This window comes from Typopeltis vanoorti, chromosome 12 (assembly GCF_054136105.1).
Source record: "Typopeltis vanoorti isolate ZY-2024b chromosome 12, IOZ_Tvanoo_1.0, whole genome shotgun sequence".
NCBI classification, from domain to species: domain Eukaryota; kingdom Metazoa; phylum Arthropoda; class Arachnida; order Uropygi; family Thelyphonidae; genus Typopeltis; species Typopeltis vanoorti.
In genome coordinates this window covers 116,995,961-117,017,630 of record NC_143560.1, presented here as the reverse complement: position 1 = coordinate 117,017,630, position 21,670 = coordinate 116,995,961, and the positions used below count along the sequence as shown (strand labels likewise).

General features: G+C 34.2%; 1 protein-coding gene across 1 annotated transcript in view; it reads left to right on the top strand.

Annotated features, from left to right (window-relative positions):
• LOC150101164 (uncharacterized) overlaps positions 1 to 21,670 on the top strand; it is a 130,183-nt gene that overhangs the window by 479 nt on the left and 108,034 nt on the right. The gene's annotated exons all lie outside the window — the stretch shown is intronic.

Here is a 21,670-nt window from a genome sequence, read left to right as displayed (position 1 = left end):
ACGTACAGTCTCCCATGACCGAGTGGATGTGTACTTTATTCCAAGATATCACAGTTCACAGAAGGTAGCTGACGGATAAAACTGTTGTCCGATGACGAAGGCTTCCCCACCCCCTCCCGAAGACAAGTACTACGCTCCGTTAGAATTGTTTGAGTTTACTGGACAGAGAGTAAACCTAATGAAGTTTTATGTCACTTTAGAATCTTATTTGTTGCAATCAGCCGAAGGCTGACAATAACTCAAGCTACTCGGGTTCTCAGTGTACAGAGTCCTGAAAGATTGATTTTTTAGTAAATTCATTCATTTCGTATGGTGATTCAACGGCCGTGAGCCCCTTTTACGGGGAGGTACGGCATCACCTCATTCCCCCCTATTTTTATCCGGGCTCGGGACCGGCATAGCTGACAATTCAGACCTATGGCTGGAGGGATTGACTTAAGTATTCCTGACTGTATCCGTGTGTGTTCACGGGGCCGGTTTGCCTACTTACGGCATGAAAAACCCTGCTGTCCACGCCCAAGATAGGCTAACTTGGTTATGGCTGAGGAAAACCCTTGAGCTCCTCACGTCGTCGACGGGAATCGAACCTAGGACACTCCTTCCCCAGACATATGTTTGCGCGGACGTTTTAAATAAATGTTTTTAATATTCACAACTTGAGTGTTTTTATGTTTATAAGTTTGGTTTCAGTGGTAATATTTCTTACTGACGTAGGATTCCGAGTGCCAAGTTTCATTGTACAGTATATGCTGTACGTAGGGAAAAGTAATCGATCTGCGTGGATCGATTGTGAGGATATGTTTTGTGGTTATCTGAAAATATTACAAAATGTTGCATATTCTTAGCGTTTATTCTTATTCTCGTGGCAAAAGTTTGTCAAAAGTTATTAACATCTACCTAGAGGATTTCTAAAGCAGCAAATATGATGTTAATATACCACATTTATTCAAGTGAAATCTTTTATACTTGGATAACTTTAAATAGCTTTGTATGCAAATAGTTGCTGCGGCCTGACTGTTTTCTTTCTTTTCCATTCAAAATAGCCATAAGACACAATAAATGTGTTTGAAAGAAATCCAATTTCGTACGATTTATTTCCCCTCACTTTCAGATTAGTGAAATAAAATTTCTTTACCTGTTACATCACCTCTATACATTTTAACCAATGTCTTAGCTTTGAGATTCTGTAATAAGTCATACAATATTTCAATTTATTTTCTTTGTGAGTAGGTATTAGTAAGGAAAAACTACTGTCTCGGATAGCCAAAATATCAACAAAAACCACGTTATATAGGGAACGTTTCATGTAAATAACTTCATCGAAGTGATTTTATTGATTGCTTGCTATTATGAGAACTGCATAAATGTAATAGTGTGACTATGGAAAATTGAGATTGTAGTAGTTAAGAATTTTTATAGGAAGGCGTTGTTTTTTTCTGAGCGAAGTTAGAAATGGTGCTATGCGAATTATGCGCATGAACGCAGCCCTGTTTTTTTTATAATTATGTTAGAGTAGGCGAGCAAATTTTTGAGTATGTGCAAGATTTTTTTTCCGCCCTAAGGTCGAAATTGTATGTGTGTATATAAAACATTTATTTATATATATATATATATATATATATACACACACACACATACAGGTAACCCTCCTATAACGTTATATTTATACAACGCGGTCTGAAATTGTAGTAACCCTTGTTGAACGCGGTACTTATACAGCACTGTTCCGATAAAAACACGGTCTACAAATTGTAGTAATCCTTTATCTTTTCATATGTTTTTACCGCGCGACTTAAAAATCAAATTTTATCTTCGTTAAATTTGTGTCTGCCTGTATCCCGCATGTAATTATGAGTAGCGAATTTATATTAGGGGAAATACCCTTTAGCCAGCATATATCTCAACAGTTTACCGTATAAGACATTTATTGTTGAAAATTGCCCTCTTTTCTGCCAGAAAGTGCATTAAAAATCGTGTGTTCATCATAAGCTAAGCACATTTTCTGGTGAGTTACATGCAATATGTAATGCTTGCTTTTTTTTGTATAAAATATTATTTTTATAGTAATGGCCACAAACTGCAACGAAAGGGAAAAACAAATTGAAAACAAAATTAATTTCTCTCGAAGAAAAATATTCAAAATCTTGGATCGGTTGAAATATGGAGAAAAACCAGGAATTTTTGCAGGGACTTTGAATTTAAATGGATCAACAATTCGAACAATCAAACAAAATGAATATAAAATCCGAGAAAGTATTTATTGCTGGGTCAACGATAAGTGCAAAGCGCGTTGCTCGTGTACGCGATGTATTCTAATAGAAAAATGGAGAAATCTCTAATGATTTCGATAGAAGATTGCACCTCAAAAGGAAATTCCTATGGATGGAAATCTTATTAAACAAAAAACTCTCAAAGTTTATAAACATTTATAGTGCAGACCAGATGTTCAATACGGATGAATCCGGGTTATATTGGAAAAAAGTGCAAAAACGCACCTATATTTCGAAAAATGAAAGATCAGCTCCTGGATTCAAAGTTTCCAAAGATAGAATTACTCTACTGTTTTGTAGTAATGCATCAGGCGATTACATGACAAAACAGTGCTTATTAACCAATCCTCAAATCCTCGTGCTATGGAAGATTAAAATATGCACTATTTTATTTTGCCTAAAACATTTATGCATTATGTGCAATGAAGTTTAAGTACAATTTGTAATTTTTATACTTTTATACTATGTATTTTTTTCATAGTTTGTTTTCTTAACTTACATGAATTACCTGAATTAAATAAAAATATATTTTTTGTTTAATATAATAATAAATATATTATGTCATTGTTGTTTATATAATAAAAAAAAACATTTCGGAACATAACCCTACTTTTTCTATGTGATCTGAAACTCGCATAACGCGATTTATATAACGCGGCATTTCTGCGGAACCTAACATCCGCGTTATACGAGGGCTACCTGTGTGTGTGTGTGTGTGTATATATATGTATAGTGAATAAATAAATAATAATAAATTAAATATTTTTGTTTATTATATGAGTGCTGTACATAATTTTAACACAATTTATAAATATTACATAAATCACATTAAACATGACAAAATAAATCTGAATTAATCATTTTAATTATTTTAAAAAAAACCTATATAGCCTTAATTTCAGCAAAAAACTTGACTACTTATTCTAGATCTAATGTCTCGGCTATGTCATTTTCAATAAAGTGGCTAAGCCATCTAATCTATCTTGGGACATTGTGGACCTCAAATAATTTTTCTTCATCATCAAATTCCTGCCATGTACCCTCAAAGGGTGTACAGGATATGATAGGACTACATGAAAAATTTACGTTATCACTAACTTCCTATCTACAATTTTCCTCCAAATCAGACTGTTACTTGTCAAGCTCCAAAATTATCAGGTCTTATATTTCTATCGTCTAAGGCACTTTGTACAGTATCAATCCACCTATATTTTGGTCTTCCTCTGGGGCGTTTTTCTGCCAAACTAGTAGAGAACACTTGTTTTGCTAATCTTTCCTCGCCCATTCTATTCAAGTGACCATACCACCTGAGATTAGCTCTGCTAACGCATTCCTGGATGCTGACAATGTCAAGTTCATTTCTAATATCTTCGTTTTTAATATGATATTGTCATTGATGCCATCTGTTCACGCATCTAATCTTTCTGAGGACTCTCATATCTGCGGTCTCTAGTCTTTGGTCAAGTGTTCTCAGATCCATAAGTTAACACTGGTTTGAACACTGTCTTGTATACAGCTAATTTAGTGCTCCGACTAATTTCTCTCTTATTCCATATGAATTTATTCAGTTGACTTCCTACCATATCAGCTTTGTTGATTCTGTTGTCTGTTTCCATATTTAATATACCATCTTTACTAAAAATCGTGCATAAGTAGCTGAAAGGTTTTACTTGTTCCAGAGGTTCTCCGTTCACAACGCAGTTGACATTTTCAACGATTCTGCCTATTTTCATTGTCTTTGTCTTTTTATTGCTGACCTTCATACCATGTCTATTACAACAGTTATTCAATTTAGTCAGGGAATCTTGCAGACCTGTAGCGAATTTATTTAGAAGTATAACATAGTCCACATAAAGCAAAGAGTTGACATTAACATCTCCAATTTTGATATCAATACCATTATGAAGGAAAGTGTTTAATACCACTTTCTGATCCTGACAGCCTCTATTTGGTCTGAATCCAGCTTGTTCTTCATCAAGCTTTTCTTCCACAATTCTTCTCAACCGTTTCTCAAGTATACTTGCATAGATCTTGCCAGGAACACTCAGTAGGGAAATACCTCTGTAATACTCACATTCAGTTTTATTTCCCTTTTTATATATGGGTACTATGAGAGCTCCACTCCAATCATCGGGAATTCTTTCCTCTGTCCAGGCTTTCTGAACTATGCACTGTAAGACTTTTATACCACCATACTTCAGCATTTCTGGTCGAATATCATCTACTCCTGCTGCCTTTCCACATTTTCAAGCCTTTGATGTCTTTTTCTACTTCAAGTATGGATATGTATTCCTGACTGTATGCCTGTTGAGTGTTTTTTACCACTGTGCAATCACTGCTTGTTTCATTTAGCAACTTTTCGTAGTAATTACTCCATACTTCAAGAATATATCTTTTTCACCCGTTTTCATGTCACCTTTATCATCTCTAATTTTGCAGCACTCTTTCTTCCATTTCTAAGCTTCTTCAACGACCTCCAGAATATCTTACCACCTTCTTGATATTTATTTTCTATGTACTTGCCAAAGTCCTCCCGTGACTTTTGTTTAGCTAGTTTTACACAGTGTTTCGCTTTCTTACATTTGTCTCTGTTTTCTCTAAGAGCACAAGCTGATTTACTTGCCAGGAACTTTTGATATGCTTTCTTCTTTTCCTTCACCGCCTCTTTAACTTCCTGTGTCCACCATGGAGTTCTGATTTTTTGTATCCTTACAGACCTCACCACATGCCTCTCTGGCTGAATCAATGAGGGTTTTCTTCAAGGCTTGCCACTGAATCTCCAAGGTTTGGTTGCTGTTCTCAAACTCTTTCATTTTTTTCTTCAATAATCTTTGTGTATTTTAGTCTACAGTTAACATTTGAGAGCTGCTCAACTTTTATTCGCTTTAAAACTTTCTTGCATGTTATTCTTTTCAATACAAAATTCAATTTTATCCTGCTCAAGACTAAATAGTGATCACTTCCAATTTCAAATCCTTTGTGAAATGAACTAGCAAATAATTTTTAAAAAGTCTTAATTTAGGAAAACTGCGCTCTGCACTTGCAACTGTAGTTGGGATTGTTAAAGAATTCTTAGTGATGTGTAAACATTAGGAAAAAGACTTATGCAGTTATTTGCACAAATATAATTTAATACATCTTTGGGATAATAATTATTTGATATCCTCCGAGACAATATTTTTAATTCATCTAATAAATCTATTGCTTTAATATCTTTTTGATCACCATCAGACAGAATAATTTCTAAGTCGAAACAAGCTTCTTTTTTACTGTATCATTATCAACTTTTAAGTTACCAATGTTAAAGAGAAACCCAAAAATTGATTCATATTTATTTAGCTGATCAAATCTCTCAGTAATTGATGTTATTGCTGAATCAAGAATTACATTAAAATAATTAATTTGAAACTGTCGCTCAAAATTAGTAATTGTTTCGTCAGGACATATATAATCAAATTGAGTTTTTACACGACGAGTTCGTGTGCTGTCGTTAGTTGGGAAATAAGCATTTAACGCAATATTTAGAGCAAAGTTATAGGCTTGGTGTTTATCTTGCAAAAAATTATTTTCGCTTCTGTATAACGTCAAGAATTTTTTCGTATCATCTAAGGATTTCAAGGCTTCCATAATATTGCAAGAGATATTTTGCAATTGTTTGCTAGATGCATTGACTTCACTTAGAATGTCATACCAAACAAATGTGCCAAATATAAACTTGAAAGAATTAACTTTTTTTTTTGCCGACGAACTAGTTCTAAATTTGTTTTAATGCCTTGTTGCGCAATTAAACTGTAATCTTCTGTGATGAAAATTAAAGCTTCATGTATTTCTTTTACTTGATTTCGTCACTTTTACAGCTTCAACGCGACTTTCTCATCTCGTCGTGCATAAAGTTTTTTTTAAAGTAAAATTTGGACGTGGTTTAGAATTTGCCAGCAAAGGTTGGTCGATTAGTAGAGCCTCTGTTACTAATGGCTCATGCAAAAAAGTTAAGCAAGTTTGAGCGTGGTTAGTAGTTGGAAGGGACAATCATTCGATGCTGTTGGCACACTCACCCTGGATGAGTCTTGTGACTCCCTGGAGGTGTCACATAATAATAATATCCCAACGATGACTCGATGAAGAAAAGAAATTATAGATTGACTGAATAATGTAATGTCAAAATATAAAACCGTATCTACATTGCAGCTTTCTCTATTGCTCTATACTAGGTTCAAGGAATGCGTACAACGGAACAAAAAATTCTCTAGGATTTTTGTTCTTTAAAAGTGCTTGTACCCCTGCATTCTTCCCCTTCATATTTGACCCGTTGTCATATCCCTGACCACAGATATTTTGAATATTTAAGTTTTTTTCTTCTAATAATTTTAAAATTACTATAGCCTTATCACTTCCTGTTGTATTATTAATTTTAATAAAATCTAGAAATCTTTGGTTTCTTCATTTTTTTCTTTTATAGAAACATATCTTACAATTAAGGACATTTGCTCCTGTTGCGAAATATCAGTGGTGTAATCAACAATTATTGAAAAATACTTAGCATTCATTATTTTAGATAATTTTTTTTTAATTTCATTACTCAATATATTAATGCTTTCGTTTTGTATACATTTTTCTAAATAATGAACGTGAATTTCATTGTTTTTATGCGTTCTATATGTTTTTGTAATACGCTGTCAAATTCGGCGAATAATTCAGTCAGTTTCAAACATTTTCCATTATTATTTCTATATAAAGTATCTGAACTTCATCTGAACGCTATGTTTTCTTTTGCAAGAAATTTAATAACCGATATTATGCGTTTTAAAACATGCATCCAGTGTTCTTGTTCTTTTTTGAGTAATTTTAGCTGATGTTGATCAATTGTAGTTTTCATTTTTTAAACGCTTTTCGAAATCAACCCATTTTTCAAAATTATTTAAATGTTCTTGAGATTTTTCGTGGCGCTGAAGAAGTTGGGACATATGTTTCCAATCGTTGTTTCCTTCCGAAATTAAGTTTATAATTCGAATATTAGAAAAAAATTTACAGCAAAAACAAAATACCACATTTTTTTGAACTTGAGAGTAAATTAACCAAGATCTTTTGATGGTTTCTCCGTTACTCAAAATCCTATTATAATGCGATACATGACATGTTTATCGCGTGGGAAAAAAGTCTCTTTTGATTCAGCACGAGGACCTCGTTTTACTAATATATCAATTATTGAATTGGACAAGTTTGGTCATAAAGTTGGATCGTCAAAAAACTCGTAATTTAGTATTGAGGTATTTGAAGTCGAAGCTATTGGCTGTTTCTCAAGAGCCCGATTATCATATAAACACAAATTCGAATTTTCACACTCATTGTCAGTGGGGGACTTCACAGGAACGTCGCTTTCACTGACTCTTTTTTCTGATAATTTAAAAAATTTCCGCAATTGATTTTCTCGTTGAGCTCGAATAACTTCTCGTTCTGCTCGTCTTTTTCTGTATTAATGACCAGAAAGGATTTTCATTCCTCCCCTCCCCCTCTGGTGGTCTGCCATTTTTGTCTCTTTCTGAAATAAAAAAGTTTATTTTTTTTTCATGAAGTATAGGGCCCAAAACAAAGTAAAAAAATTTAGAATTGAATCATCATTTGCCAAGTCTCGCCCATTTATACAATTATTTTAATTTGATTTTATTGCATTAAGAAAACAAATAAATTAGCAAAGTAAAATTAAAAATTACCTTGTTTAATATTAACGTAAAACTCCGTATAGTAGTCAATGGGGACAATTTCAAATATATGCAAGAGTTCGTAAAATAAAAAAAAAAAAAAAAAAAGGTAAAAACAATCACGACTATAGCTACAAAGAAAATGAATAATTTATTTAAAAAATCATTACTAAGATAAATCACATATTTAACTCCAAACTTATCTTCATAAATACGAGGTAACAAAATATATAATACACACTAATAGAGGGATAGCGAACTGGCATGTAAGAAGAAAATTTTGCGGATATGTGAACGATTTATAATTAGATAACGTCTTATACGACTATAATATAGTTTTAAAAATTATTTTTAATTTTTTAAAAAAAGTTTTATATTTATTAATATATCAATTTTTATATTAAAATATTAAATTACTAAATAAAAATTTCCGATTAATTTTGTTTCTTAAATAAAAATATTCTAGAAGAGAATCAAATTTTATCAATGAAATTGGATTTAAATGTTTCTGTCCCAGGGATTATCAAAATAAAAATAATTATTTGGAGCTTATATAATTAGAATAAAATAATTATATTTATAAATATGTATATATAAATTCAATATTTTTAAATATGATATATCCAATTTAATTATTTTAAATTATTTCTGCCTCCAGTATAATTGTAACATAAACTCATTGTAAGTTTTCAGCCCTTTTACTGCGGCATTCGCCTATTCCGCCTCGGTCTGGGCCTGGTAGTAGCTTTGCTTTTTACTGACTTTAAATGGTCAGGTTACTTATCGAGGGCCGCAGGCGCGAGGCGTTCCAAGATGTGTAGTGGTGGTGGCTCGTGGGAAAAGTGGCAGTATTCCTGTAATGTGTTAAAGTCATAGGTGGTAGTATGTTGATTTACTAGCTATATAGGCAAGTCCACCATGACCATATAAGTAAATGATACTTATTGCCTAATAGACATAGGCGTCAGATAGCCTTTATTTTTTGAATAACGGCCTCACACATGTAAGAGAACTTAATATAATTTATTACTCTTATATTATTTCTTTCATGACACCTCTAAGGAGGTCCAAAGACTCATCGAGGGAGGTCATCTACTCTGCAACTCCCCAATCCATCATTTAATCCACCAACTACACTCAACTGCCACTACCATCATCTACACCAGTGTTTTCCAAACTTTTCTTACGATGGAACACTTCACAAATCCTGAAATTTTAACAGAACACCTTGGTTTGAGTCGAGTATCATTGGTCTCGTATTCAATGTATAGCAAGGCGCACACTATCGCCGATGGATGCTGTATCGCATCGCAAAAATGCGACAACGCCATGACGAGCCTCAGCTCATCGCATTGACCTTGCTTGTGACAGCACGTTTCCAGGAAACGTGCTGTCATAAGCAAGGTCAATGCGAACTAGTCGCAGCATTTAAAACCAGTCCAGGCTCATATTAATTTTGATAATTTTTCACGGAACACTTATTCACTTTCCGCTTAACATTGGTGTTCCGCTGAACACAGTTTGGGAAACCCTGATCTACACCAACGCCATCTACTGCCCACCACCACTAGTATTTTTGTCTGTAAATTGCGTGTGTTCTGAAGGCCGATTCATCTGAATGTGGTATGAAAAACCCGAGTTTTCGGAAGAAAAATCTTGCTACCTCCGTATGAGATCGGCTAATTCAATTTTCACTTGAAAAAATCCATATTAAGATTCCTCTCGTCACGACGAGAATCGAAATTAAACCTTTTCCAATCGAAGGGCGCAATGTACCATCGTTTCTCCAATTGTGCTACGGAGGTGCTCAGTGTCATGAGCTTCTTTCAGGGAGAAGACAGAGAAACTGGTAACAACATTCAACTTCTTAATACAAGTCATACAGCATGTATATAATATCACTTGTCTCGGTCGCAGCTGTCTAGTAGGCGGAAACACTATTAGAGTTGGGAATAGATGGTATAATTAGCTAATTTAAAAATATATAAATAAAAATATATAAACAATTAACAATAATCACTTCCCAAAACTTACAAATAGACAATCTGTCCGATTAGGACGGCGGCGATTTGAACCTACTGTAGTGGAGCATCTTGATACCAGTGAGCTTTGTGTCTAGTGTCGATGGCATGGGAAGCAAGACCTGGACCTTCAGAATCCAAAAATCTTATATAATCTTGATGTTCTAAGATTCTAATAGTAGCAGAAAATGCACAGAAAATATTTTGATAATTATCATCCCTCTTCCAGATTGCAATCTGATATTAAAAGGATTGACATAAATTTTACCTTTTTAAAGGAACATCCGAACAAATAGCAAGATCCTTCGCAGATATAATTTGTACACCACCCTCAAACCAGCCTGGAAGTTGTCATCTTTTTTTTTTTTCTTGCCACCTATCAAAGATACAGCATCACCTTTTTACTTGCCTGGTGTTTATCACATAACCTGTTCTTGTCATTTTTGCTACTTTGGACAGACTGGAAGTTTTGCTACTATGAGAATCGAAGAACATCAAGATTATGTTCGAATCTTATATAATTAGACCTTGCTTTTCATGCCACAGACACTAGACACAGTTCACCGGAACCTTTAAAAAATGCTATACTACATTTTCAAAATTTGATCGTCTATTTTTGAATCATGTTAAGCCCTATGCCACCGTAAGAGGAAACACTAGTCTTCATTGGACAGACTGTATGCCTATTTATAAGTTTTCGGAAGTGATTGCTGTTAATTGTATATATTGTTTTATATTATTTATTTTTAAATTATTAATTAACATATATTTCCACGTCTCTGAACTCTAATAGTGTTTCCTTCTACTGGACAGCTGCTGTATGATTGGTTCGTTTATTATTATCGTTGTTGTTCTATTCAGAATTTGAATGCTGTTACCAGTTTTCCTGTCTTCTCCCAGAAAGAAGCTCATGACATATTGAGCGGAATACTTGTATTCCGATAGTTATTTTTATTTAAGTTATTTAAGATAATTATATTTATTAAAGATATCAAGTAATTTTATAACCTTGGTTTTAATCCTTTTTCCCAAGTAAGCAAACAGACAAGTAAGTCAAGTTTGCGACTGAACGTGGTTCAAGACTTATGGTGGTGGTGGTGGTGCAACACCAAGGAAAACGGTGGTAAAGATGGATTAAGTTCTGATCACTTTCCTTAGTATTTTCATAAATGTAAAATGTAAAACGCATCTCCTAGGAGATGTATTATCTTATACATTATGGGTTGGGGTCACTACCCAGATTGGTTTCATAAAATTACTTGATATCTTTAACATATATTATATCCAAGGTAAAAAACTTTTCAGAATTATATTTAGTTTTCTCTTGTATGTGTGAAGCCGTTGTTCAAAAAATGTAATAAGTAGATGATGTAATAGTGGTTCGTTCTTGGTTCTGTTCAAGTCAGAGATCATTGTATATTGAATTTTAATAATTTTTAATGATTGTCGAAGTCCTGAAGCACTGTAGAATCTGAGCGAACTCTTTGGAAGGCTTATAATTAATAAAGAACCATAATATAATACATTACGAACAACCTAGTATTATCATGCGACTTTTAATGTTTGTGATAGCTTTTATTTTGTTACTGCTGTTATTTTTAATCCCCCCCCCATCTGTTGCTTACTGATGACGTCACTTTAAAAGTTTCGTTAATGTCTTTACTATCGGAGAAGTGTAGTTTTTTGTACTCGTACCTCTTCAGTATCAGATCAAGTTATGCAGTACTTTCACTGCACTTTTAATGCAAGGTATGATAAATTTGAGTAACAGCCAGGCGACATTACTGCAGTTAGTGTTTTTCATTTGGTTTTCCAAGTTCACAAGTGTAATGTCATCCGCAGATATTATTTGACCATCGTTATTTTGCTTTGATGAGTTCATTGAGAACGAAACTTTGCTCTACCTTTATTTTTTCGATCTCCATATACTGTTTTTTCGTTCGTTTACTTGGCTGAGACAAATGCGACTATTTATTCCCTGTCTAAATGGAATTATTTATTCCCTGTCTTTGCAACTCTAGGTCTTACTAAATTCCACACTTCAATTACATTGTCAAGAACGAAATAGGCGATCGCAGTAATTCAATGGTGAAGTGATTTATTGCTTGTTCTGTCAAGTCCAACTTAATCTACAAATGTGCGGACTGGATGGGGCAGTTTGAGATTGAAATAAACATGTTTTAGCTCGAATGTGAACGAACCTTTCGTTGATTCAGACACGAATAATGCGCAAGGAAAATGACATACTGAAATTTGTTTCTCCCATCAGTGCTCTCGCTCGCTCTGCTTTATCTGTACATGAATGTTTATCCAAAAACGACAAAAGCTTTCACATCCTCCTTACGTCTAAGAAAGGCGTAATGGCATTGTCATGATTACAAAATGACAGGATATACGTAATAAGTTAGAACGGGACGTCTAGAGATGTTTGCAGTGCTGACAGAGGTTGAGTTCTATTCATTGAGTCACGAGAATGCTTCGTAGGGATCAGCATGCAACAAAAACTAAATCTTAAAGGGGGGAAAAAATTTCACATTCGGAATTTTTTTTTCAAAATTTTCCTCTGTATTATTTTCCTTTGTTTTCTTCCATTTTGGAGTAATATATCCTAAAGACGACCTTTCATTCTTCTCGTTAAGCGAGAATAAAACTGTTCCCCTTAGAACGATACAAGTTGACTGACAGGCTTTCCCACTAATGCAGTTTTAATTCTATATAAAAGACTATTCTGTGATTTATTAGTGCTGATTTTATCTAGATAAAAATGCTTTTAAGGAAATCAACTTGTTTTCGCATTTAATATTCTTCACCATTGTTATTAGCTTTAGAAAAGAAAATGGTAGATGGTTAGATAGTAGAATGTGAATTATTCTTTCCTTCCCCACTCCATCATGCCACTTCAATTTGGCCAAGTGAAAATTCTCCTCCAGCACACTTTATTGTTAAAAATTCACACCACTTGCATATAAAATAATAACTTTAGCATGAAGCTGTGAACTATTTTTTAATATTAGTGAGATCTGGCTATCAGAGGCAGACATACTAACTGGTATCGAGTGTAAAGAGTACAGTATTTTTAGAAATGATAGACAGGAGAGGGTGTGCTGCTAATGATATTAAATGACTTAAATCCATCTAGAGTTGAAACATGTGATTGCAATACCAGCAATAAGTTTGAAGCCATGTAGTATGAGGTGGTATCTAACAAGATCAGATACATAGTGTGGTGTTACGGATCTAGTTGGAACTGTTGCTAGTGACGAAAAAATGCATTGCCAAATGAATGTGATGGGTGGGAAACAAGTAATAATAATAGGGGCTTTAATTATCCGAACATTGATTGGATAGCTGTAAAATCCCATGAGAAGATGAAACTGAATTTATTGAGCTGTTTCGAGACAACTTCCTAAAGCAGTATGAGACAGAAGAAACTCGAGGTTAAAGAGTGTTAGTTCTTTATAGTGTCAGAGGGGATTTTAGTTATGTAACTGTACTGACCCAGGTTGGTTCCAATGTTCATGTAATGAATAAATGTTATATGCTGAACTACAGTACAACGCAAAACATTTTGAGCATCTTAAGAATTTGGTAGATTCTCTGTCATAGTGTCAGTTTTTGAGTGGGAAGGATATCGGCAGTGCTTGGGAAGCTGAATCCCTTAAATGATACAGTATCTGAATATGCTCCTGGAGTTATAAGAATAAATAAGGTAGGAGCGAAATTGGTGTGTAATCTAGTCAGGGCCGGGTTTTATCATTAGGCGAACCTATGCAATCGCCTATGGGCGTTAAGACTTCGGGGCGCCAGATTTTGCTACATATAAAACTAACAGGAACTCCTGTGTTCCATAAAATTCATGTATGTAAGCGCACCATTTCTTTGCTGGACGTATATAGACGTCCAGCAAACCTGGATAATATTCTGTCCACCTGCTGAAAGAACATGGATAAGAAATGTAGTTTGACCATCATGTCCATTAGAAGGGGCAATAATCCTTCACGCTGAAAAGAACAGTTAACTGGATTACCTGGTGTACATAGTACTATGTTCAGTTGCCTACAGCAAGAAACGCAATTCCTAGCTGTTTTCTCGGTAACCGGAATCTAAGTTATATCAGACTAAATACCTATGAGTTATATTCATTTTGCTGCATGTTTTTATCGTATAATTATAGTTTTTAATGCAGCACAAAATAAGAAATCCTTTCATACTTTCTTCACTTCATATTGTATCACATTGGAAGATCAATGTCATTATCAATTTTTTGCTATTTTAATCGCCAATACATTTTAAAATTCTCCCAGAACTTGATTGAAGATAATTATTTTTGTCAAACAATTATTTTATAAATTCATGAAAATCCGAATCAAAAAATGAATACAGCGTCCATCTGTTCCAAATTAAGTTTTCTTATTTATTCATAATCTTAGTTCGACGGTTAGTTCACAGATTGCGCAAAGGTTCGCGCTTTTAAATTTTGCTTTGTAGAGAATCATATGTAAATCTTGAATCATATCATGTAATGCATAATTTTTATAAACGTAATCTGTAGGTTTTTGCATTTCAACTTTCTTGGTTTCCCCCAATCACTCCCTACAAATCGAAATAAACGGAAGTTTTGAAGTAGTGATATTTTCCCTACACTTTATCTTTCGAAACATGTGTAGGTGCATGCATCAAAATGAAATTTTATTTCCAAATTCAGAACAGAATTAATTCGCCTTTAATGGCTAACCCCCCCCCCCAAAAAAAAAAATTATCACCACGCCCACACACACAAAATACTGCTAGATAACACGTGCACTTTCTTTTTGTTTGAATTCGTTATTTTTCCAAAGTACTGTTGCAGTTTTAAACAAAAGACAAATGCGAAGAATCTCTGATAAAATACCATTGGATATAAATTTTTGATATTAAAAAGACTCTCAATCGAAAACCCCGAGTAATGCAGTTCATTTGTTGTTCTTTAAAAAAAAAAAAAAATCAGTTTTAAAAGAGGTAAACCGTGAGTAGACATAACTATACATAAAAATATAACGGAAAAACTCACGTAGAAAAATTATTTAATGGTATAATTTTCGCCCGTGTGTCACAGGCATCTTCAGTACAATTAGGCACAAAAATTAAACATTAACTGACAATTCCAAAAAGCGCCACCTAAGTAGCTGGTGTAAGATAACTAAAAAGGTCAATAACTTTCCTAAAAAAAAAAAAAAAAAAAAAAAAAAAAAAAAAAAAATTAATACAATAAAAAGTTAGGAAAGATTAGCTGATTTGTAAAGTACTATCTCCCATAAAGGGGACAGACGTAAGCCGTCGGATCTGTTTAAGTTAGGAGAATGAAGTAGAGTTTCACATGCTTCTTTATAAAGGCGTTCCATGAGAAACTGACTTTTGTGAAGAACTCTTGTCTTTTTCCAATGAACTCTGTGTCTAGTGAAGATGGCATGTTCTGCAAGTCCAGACTTTTCAGGTTTAAAGTATTCAATATAAGATTGGTGTTCTTCTAGCCGAATGGAGGCAGATCTTCCCGTTTGTCCGAAATAACATAATCCACAAGAGCACGGAATCTGGTAGACACCTGGATGATTGAGATGTGGAAGCTTGTCCTTTGGAGAAGCGAGAAAGAAAAGAAGTGAACGTATAGCAAAAATTTTAAAACCACTGAATATTTTTGTTGCCTTTCGACCTTTTAGAAAAATCTCCACCTTTCTCGCTTCTCCAAAGGACAAGCTTCCACATCTCAATCATCCAGGTGTCTACCAGATTCCGTGCTCTTGTGGATTATGTTATTTCGGACAAACGGGAAGATCTGCCTCCATTCGGCTAGAAGAACACCAATCTTATATTGAATACTTTAAACCTGAAAAGTCTGGACTTGCAGAACATGCCATCTTCACTAGACACAGAGTTCATTGGAAAAAGACAAGAGTTCTTCACAAAAGTCAGTTTCTCATGGAACGCCTTTATAAAGAAGCATGTGAAACTCTACTTCATTCTCCTAACTTAAACAGATCCGACGGCTTACGTCTGTCCCCTTTATGGGAGATAGTACTTTACAAATCAGCTAATCTTTCCTAACTTTTTATTGTATTAATTTTTTTTTTTTTTTTTTTTTTTTTTTTTTTTTTTTTTTTTTTTTAGGAAAGTTATTGACCTTTTTAGTTATCTTACACCAGCTACTTAGGTGGCGCTTTTTGGAATTGTCAGTTAATGTTTAATTTTTGTGCCTAATTGTACTGAAGATGCCTGTGACACACGGGCGAAAATTATACCATTAAATAATTTTTCTACGTGAGTTTTTCCGTTATATTTTTATGTATAAAAAAAAAAATCGTTCCTAAAACTGAAACGTGCGACCCATATAATTTTATTTTGCAAGGAAATAAAGCAAAATATCATATTTATTTCAATAAATGTTATTTAAAAAATATAAATATTTGACATAATATTTCCAATGTAAACAAACGTTTTGATTATAAACTATTACACATTTTTTATAATGTTAGTCAAGTGGCTTTTAATTTATCGTCCTACATGTTACGCCAATTTTTCTATCGGCATCTTCAGGGAATACAAATTAGTAAGCTATATGAAGGTAACAGACTAGGTTATAACTGATGGTTCTAATTCATACAAAAATTAGTATTGTGCGAGACAATGCGCGTGTCTCGGGAACGTGATTTATTTGTTATGACTCATGATGTAATTGACGTGAAAGTTCATTTCTTTGATGTTAAATGATCTGATTGAAGTTTTCCGAATTTCTGGTAAGATTAGACCTTGATTCTTGTTTAGGTTTTCAAGGTAAATAATATACCTTGCTCATGTAGTATTAGTTACTTAGGTCAGACCTCTAGAAGCTTCGAAACGAGAAAGGAAGAACACATAGGGTATGTCAGAAACAACAGACAAGACCTTTCAGCCCTTTCTTGCCACTTTGCCTCTACCAACCATCTCAGTGAGCGGGATAAGAGCCTTATGCCCTATATAAAAGAAAACTATATAAACATTCAAGAGCCTTCAAAGGAAGCAGCTACAGTCGCCCCCACAACTGAAAACCTAAACAAGAATCAAGGTCTAATCTTTCCAGAAATTTGGAAAACTTCAGATCATTTAACATCAAAGAAATGAACTTTCACGCCAATTACATCATGAGTCATAACAAATAAATCACGTTCCCGAGACTCGCGCATTGTCTCGCACAATACTAATTTTTGTATGAATTAGAACCATCAGTTATAACCTAGCCTAGAAAATTATTTAACACATGATAATTCTAGAGATATTGATGAACAGATTTATGTAGTGAATAATAATGACAAGGCGAATTCCAGAAAATACTTCATCATTAGATGTCCTGTCATACATATGCAAAAATAATTTAGAAAATAGTGTTCCAAATGTGTTCGTTTATTGCTCTGAGAATTTTTTTCGACATTGCCAGTATCAGTAGCGAGTTCAGAAAGGAGTTTCTCGAAATTAAAACTTACATAAACTTACACTCGCTCTACGATGGCTCACTGGTCTAGCAATAATATCTATAGAGCATGAAATTGTATCTACAATCAATATAGATGAATTAATTCAAAACTTTGCCAAAGCAAAAGCCCGAAACATTAATTTTTTATAATTTTTGTATTTAAGACGTAATAATTTTCTTGCTATACAGATATTAGGAGTAATCATATGTATACAAATGTATTGGTTTTGATTAATAAATTTTATATATAAATGTTCATAATGATATTATTTTTATAAATATCCATATGTGTAGGTGTACGTGTGCTTGTGTGAGTATGACAAAATATATATACAGCAATCCCTCGATTAGTGCGCCTGATACGTTCTTTAAAACAGGCGCATTAATCGAAAAACGCACTAATCGAATACAATAACCTATGGGAAAAAGTATAATTCGTTCCTCAGATTTCTTTTTTGAACTTTAATTTTTTATATAAAAGAATTAGGGTATGTCTCAGGGTGTAGTTAAAGGAAAACCATGAAGCTGAAAGACAATAAAACATATTCAGAATATAAATTTTATTCTACTTCTTAACAAAGAATTGAGTTAACGTAGTTTGGCGGGCATTTTGTTTCTTTTTTTTTTCCATACAACCGACGGTATGGCCCTATTGCCTCTTCTACTCTAATGCAAATTTTACTGCTTCTCTATTCATCAGGGTCAGCCTCTACATTGCTGCTTAAAAACTTCGCTTGTACGAAAAATATTATACGCCGCCATTTGTTGTAATCGGCTTGCAGGCAATTTTTATGATCGGTCATAAACAGCGGTATTCTCTTTCCCGATTGTTGAAAGATTTCGATGTGTGAAAATTAACGATAATTCATGAATATTTCCATTTTTATTTCCAAATATGTTACTTGGTCACTGACATTTGCTACACAGATGTCATTTCCTTCAGTTTTGAGACCAGAGGACGTCGCCGATTATTATAATCCGCTTTTAGGCAATTTTTAAGACCGATCATAAACAGCGGTATTCTCTTTCCCAAATGTTGAATGGTTTCGATGTTTGAAAATTAACGATACACAAATGTTATTAGGCGTTCTGGGTCTGAGCTTTTCGACATATTCTCGAATATTATTCTCCTCAGAATATTTCCACTGTAAAATATTTATTCATAAAAAATGCTTAGAAAAATAAAATGACAAATTCCAGCAACTTCTCGCGGAACACAGTTTGGGAAACCCTGGTATAGATAGTGTACATGGAAGTAGTGTAGTATGCCATTAAAAATAACTTTGTAAAATGTTTTAAATCGGTAACTAAATTATTTCATTCTGGTGAGTGATTTTTTTAAAATAGTTAGCCATAAAAATGTATAGACAGAAAATTTTTTAAATCTGTAACATTTATTTTTAAGATGTATATAGTAGGCGCACTAATCGAATTTGGATATCGAGAAAAATGACGCACTAATCACTGCATACAGACGATGTATAGGGGCCCCTAAATTTTCTTTGCGTAGGGGTGCCAGATACTTTCGCACCGGCCCTGAATCTAGTTAAGTAAGAGATTTGTAAGAAAAAGATGATGTGGAAGGAATAGAATAATGTCAAAAAGGACATAAGAATGATGTCAGTCATGAAAGTTATAAGCAGCAAGTCAGAAGAGGCAAAACCTTTCCGTTGTACGGAAAGCTGAGTTTGAAAAGAAACGGGCCTAGAAACATTTAGGCCCATTTCTGCGTATTCATTGGATGTTGAAACGCAGGTGTATTAAGAGGGAGTACTAGAGCTGTTGCACAAACTGAATAAGAATTCGGCAGTAGGGACTGATCGGATATCAGCACGGATGCTAAAAGAGTGTTTAGCTGAAGTGGCTGTTCCTTTTGCCAGGCTATGTAATTAGTCTCAGACCAGGAAAGATTCCACAGTAGTGGAAAGAATGTATGGTAATCCCATTTCATAAGGGTGGCGCAAAGACTGATGCATCCATCTATCGACCTTTCACTATCCTTCGAGCGGTGGTAGTGAGATTTTTGAAAAGTTAGGGCTCGTATACAGACATGGGTTGACAGAGAAACTATACTTTGCAATGAACATCATGGGTGTACTAAGGGAAGGTCATGTTTGAGTTAGACAAGGAGAATGGACACACCGTGATGCTTTTGACAGAATATGCATAAATTGGAGAATATGGTACTGGATTATAAAATATTGGCACGAATAAGAGAATGGCTAACTGACAGATATCATAAAGTGGTACATGGAGGATGCGAATCTGCAAGATTTAAACTAAACCATTGTTGTACCACAAGGATCAGTCCTTAGTCCATTGTTATTCAATTTGCACATTAATGACATTGGGAAGGATTTGGCATGCGACATAAAGCTATTTGCTGATGATACAAAGGCTAGAGATCTGAGTTTTAGTAGATAGGAAGTTGAAGTTCAACTGCTATATAGCAAAGATTACAAACACCGTGCAACTCAGAGGATAATTGAAATGCTGAAACAGAATTTGACATGTAAATATAAAGAAGTAATTTGCCTCTTTACAAAGCCTTGATAAGATCTCACTTGGATTGGTTGTGTACAGGTCTGGTCTCCTGGTTTCCGTGGTGATTCTGATACATTGTAGAGAGTGCAAAGAAGAGTGTTATTTTTAAAATATCAGGATTGTGGAATAAGGGAAGGTGATTATGAAGACAGATTTTAGAATTTGTAGACTACCGACACTAACATACAGGAGATAGAGGGGCGATTTGATTGGGACTTCTGAAGGGGTCATACAAGATTCCAATAAATGGAATTTTTCATTTTATGTAGGACAGGGAAAAGACGGGATGACATGCTAGGAAGTTGAGAATGAATGCTATCAGAAGATGGCGAGGGCTAGATTTTTCTATCATAAGGTGGTACGTAATTGGAATAAATTGCCATTTAATGTGGCGTATGTGCAAGTAGCGTGAATGAAATCAAGAACAGGTATAACAGCTGATGAGGATATTATCGCCTCTCTCGATGAGTTTCTGACTCCCTGGAGATCACTCTTAATAATTAAATTTGTTCCTGTTTGTCATATGTTCACTGTTTTGTGGCACTATCATGCTAGCCTACTAGAAGAAAGGTGTAGTAAGTTCGATTCTAGTAGCCGAATAGATGAATTCTTTCTACGCCTTTTTATTTTTCAAGAAAAGTTGGTAATCCGAATTATTTGTCTTTTCCACATGCAATAGGTTTTTTCCTTACTTTTAACGGAAACTCCAGTTTTTAACCCTCATTGCAGAAAACTGACCATAGAACTTGCATTATTTCAGACTCCAATATATGAATGTTATGGTTTTGAATAACGGATGGTGATAGTTGGCTGTATCCCTATTCCCCTCAAAATTATTAAATGACTGATTCCAGATATTTAATGAGACAGGCTCCGATTTCTAAAAAAAGGAGGGTTAAGCGAACTCTGGCAGTGACTTTTGTGGGATTAAAAAGCGTTGGACTTTATTTGCATTTTAATCATTGAAATGACCTCTTAATATAGAAATGTCTTCGTTCAGTTAAACTTTTTATTCTTGATTCAACACATAAAATTTACACAATTGTTTTGTTATTTCAGTTAAAAATAATAATAAACAACCACTGAGCGCAGTTCCTATGAAATATTTTCTCTTTTGTATAATCAGATATGCATATGCCAAAACTTAACCATTATGCAACTGGTATATGCCAATGATTCTTGGATGAAGAGTAGCCTTTATCCCCTGTAAAGTGATTGCATATGTTCTGTTGAAGTGAGTATCACAATCACGGAATAATTGTTATACTCACTTCGGCGAATTTTGTCTAGGTTTTGACTTCTATTTGCCTTCAGAGTTTAAAAAAAAAAAAAAAAGTGTCTCTTGGTTCAATGCCGTGATATATTGTAACAATATAGCAATGGGCGTTGTTTATGACTGAAGCGACTTAACTATTTAGTGTGTGTTCTTTTGCCAGTTTGACCACTTCTTGAGATTTAAAAGAAAATTCCAAGCTTTCGTAGACGAAACATTATTTCGCTTCCGTATGAGATTCGAACACGTCTTCAGTCGAAAATCCCTTATAAAAGTTCTTCGTGTCCTAGATGAGATTTGAATCCAGCCCTTGACAGCCGAAGCACATGTTGCATCATTCTCGTGACTGCTCTATTGGAGACGCCATGATTCAGCGATCG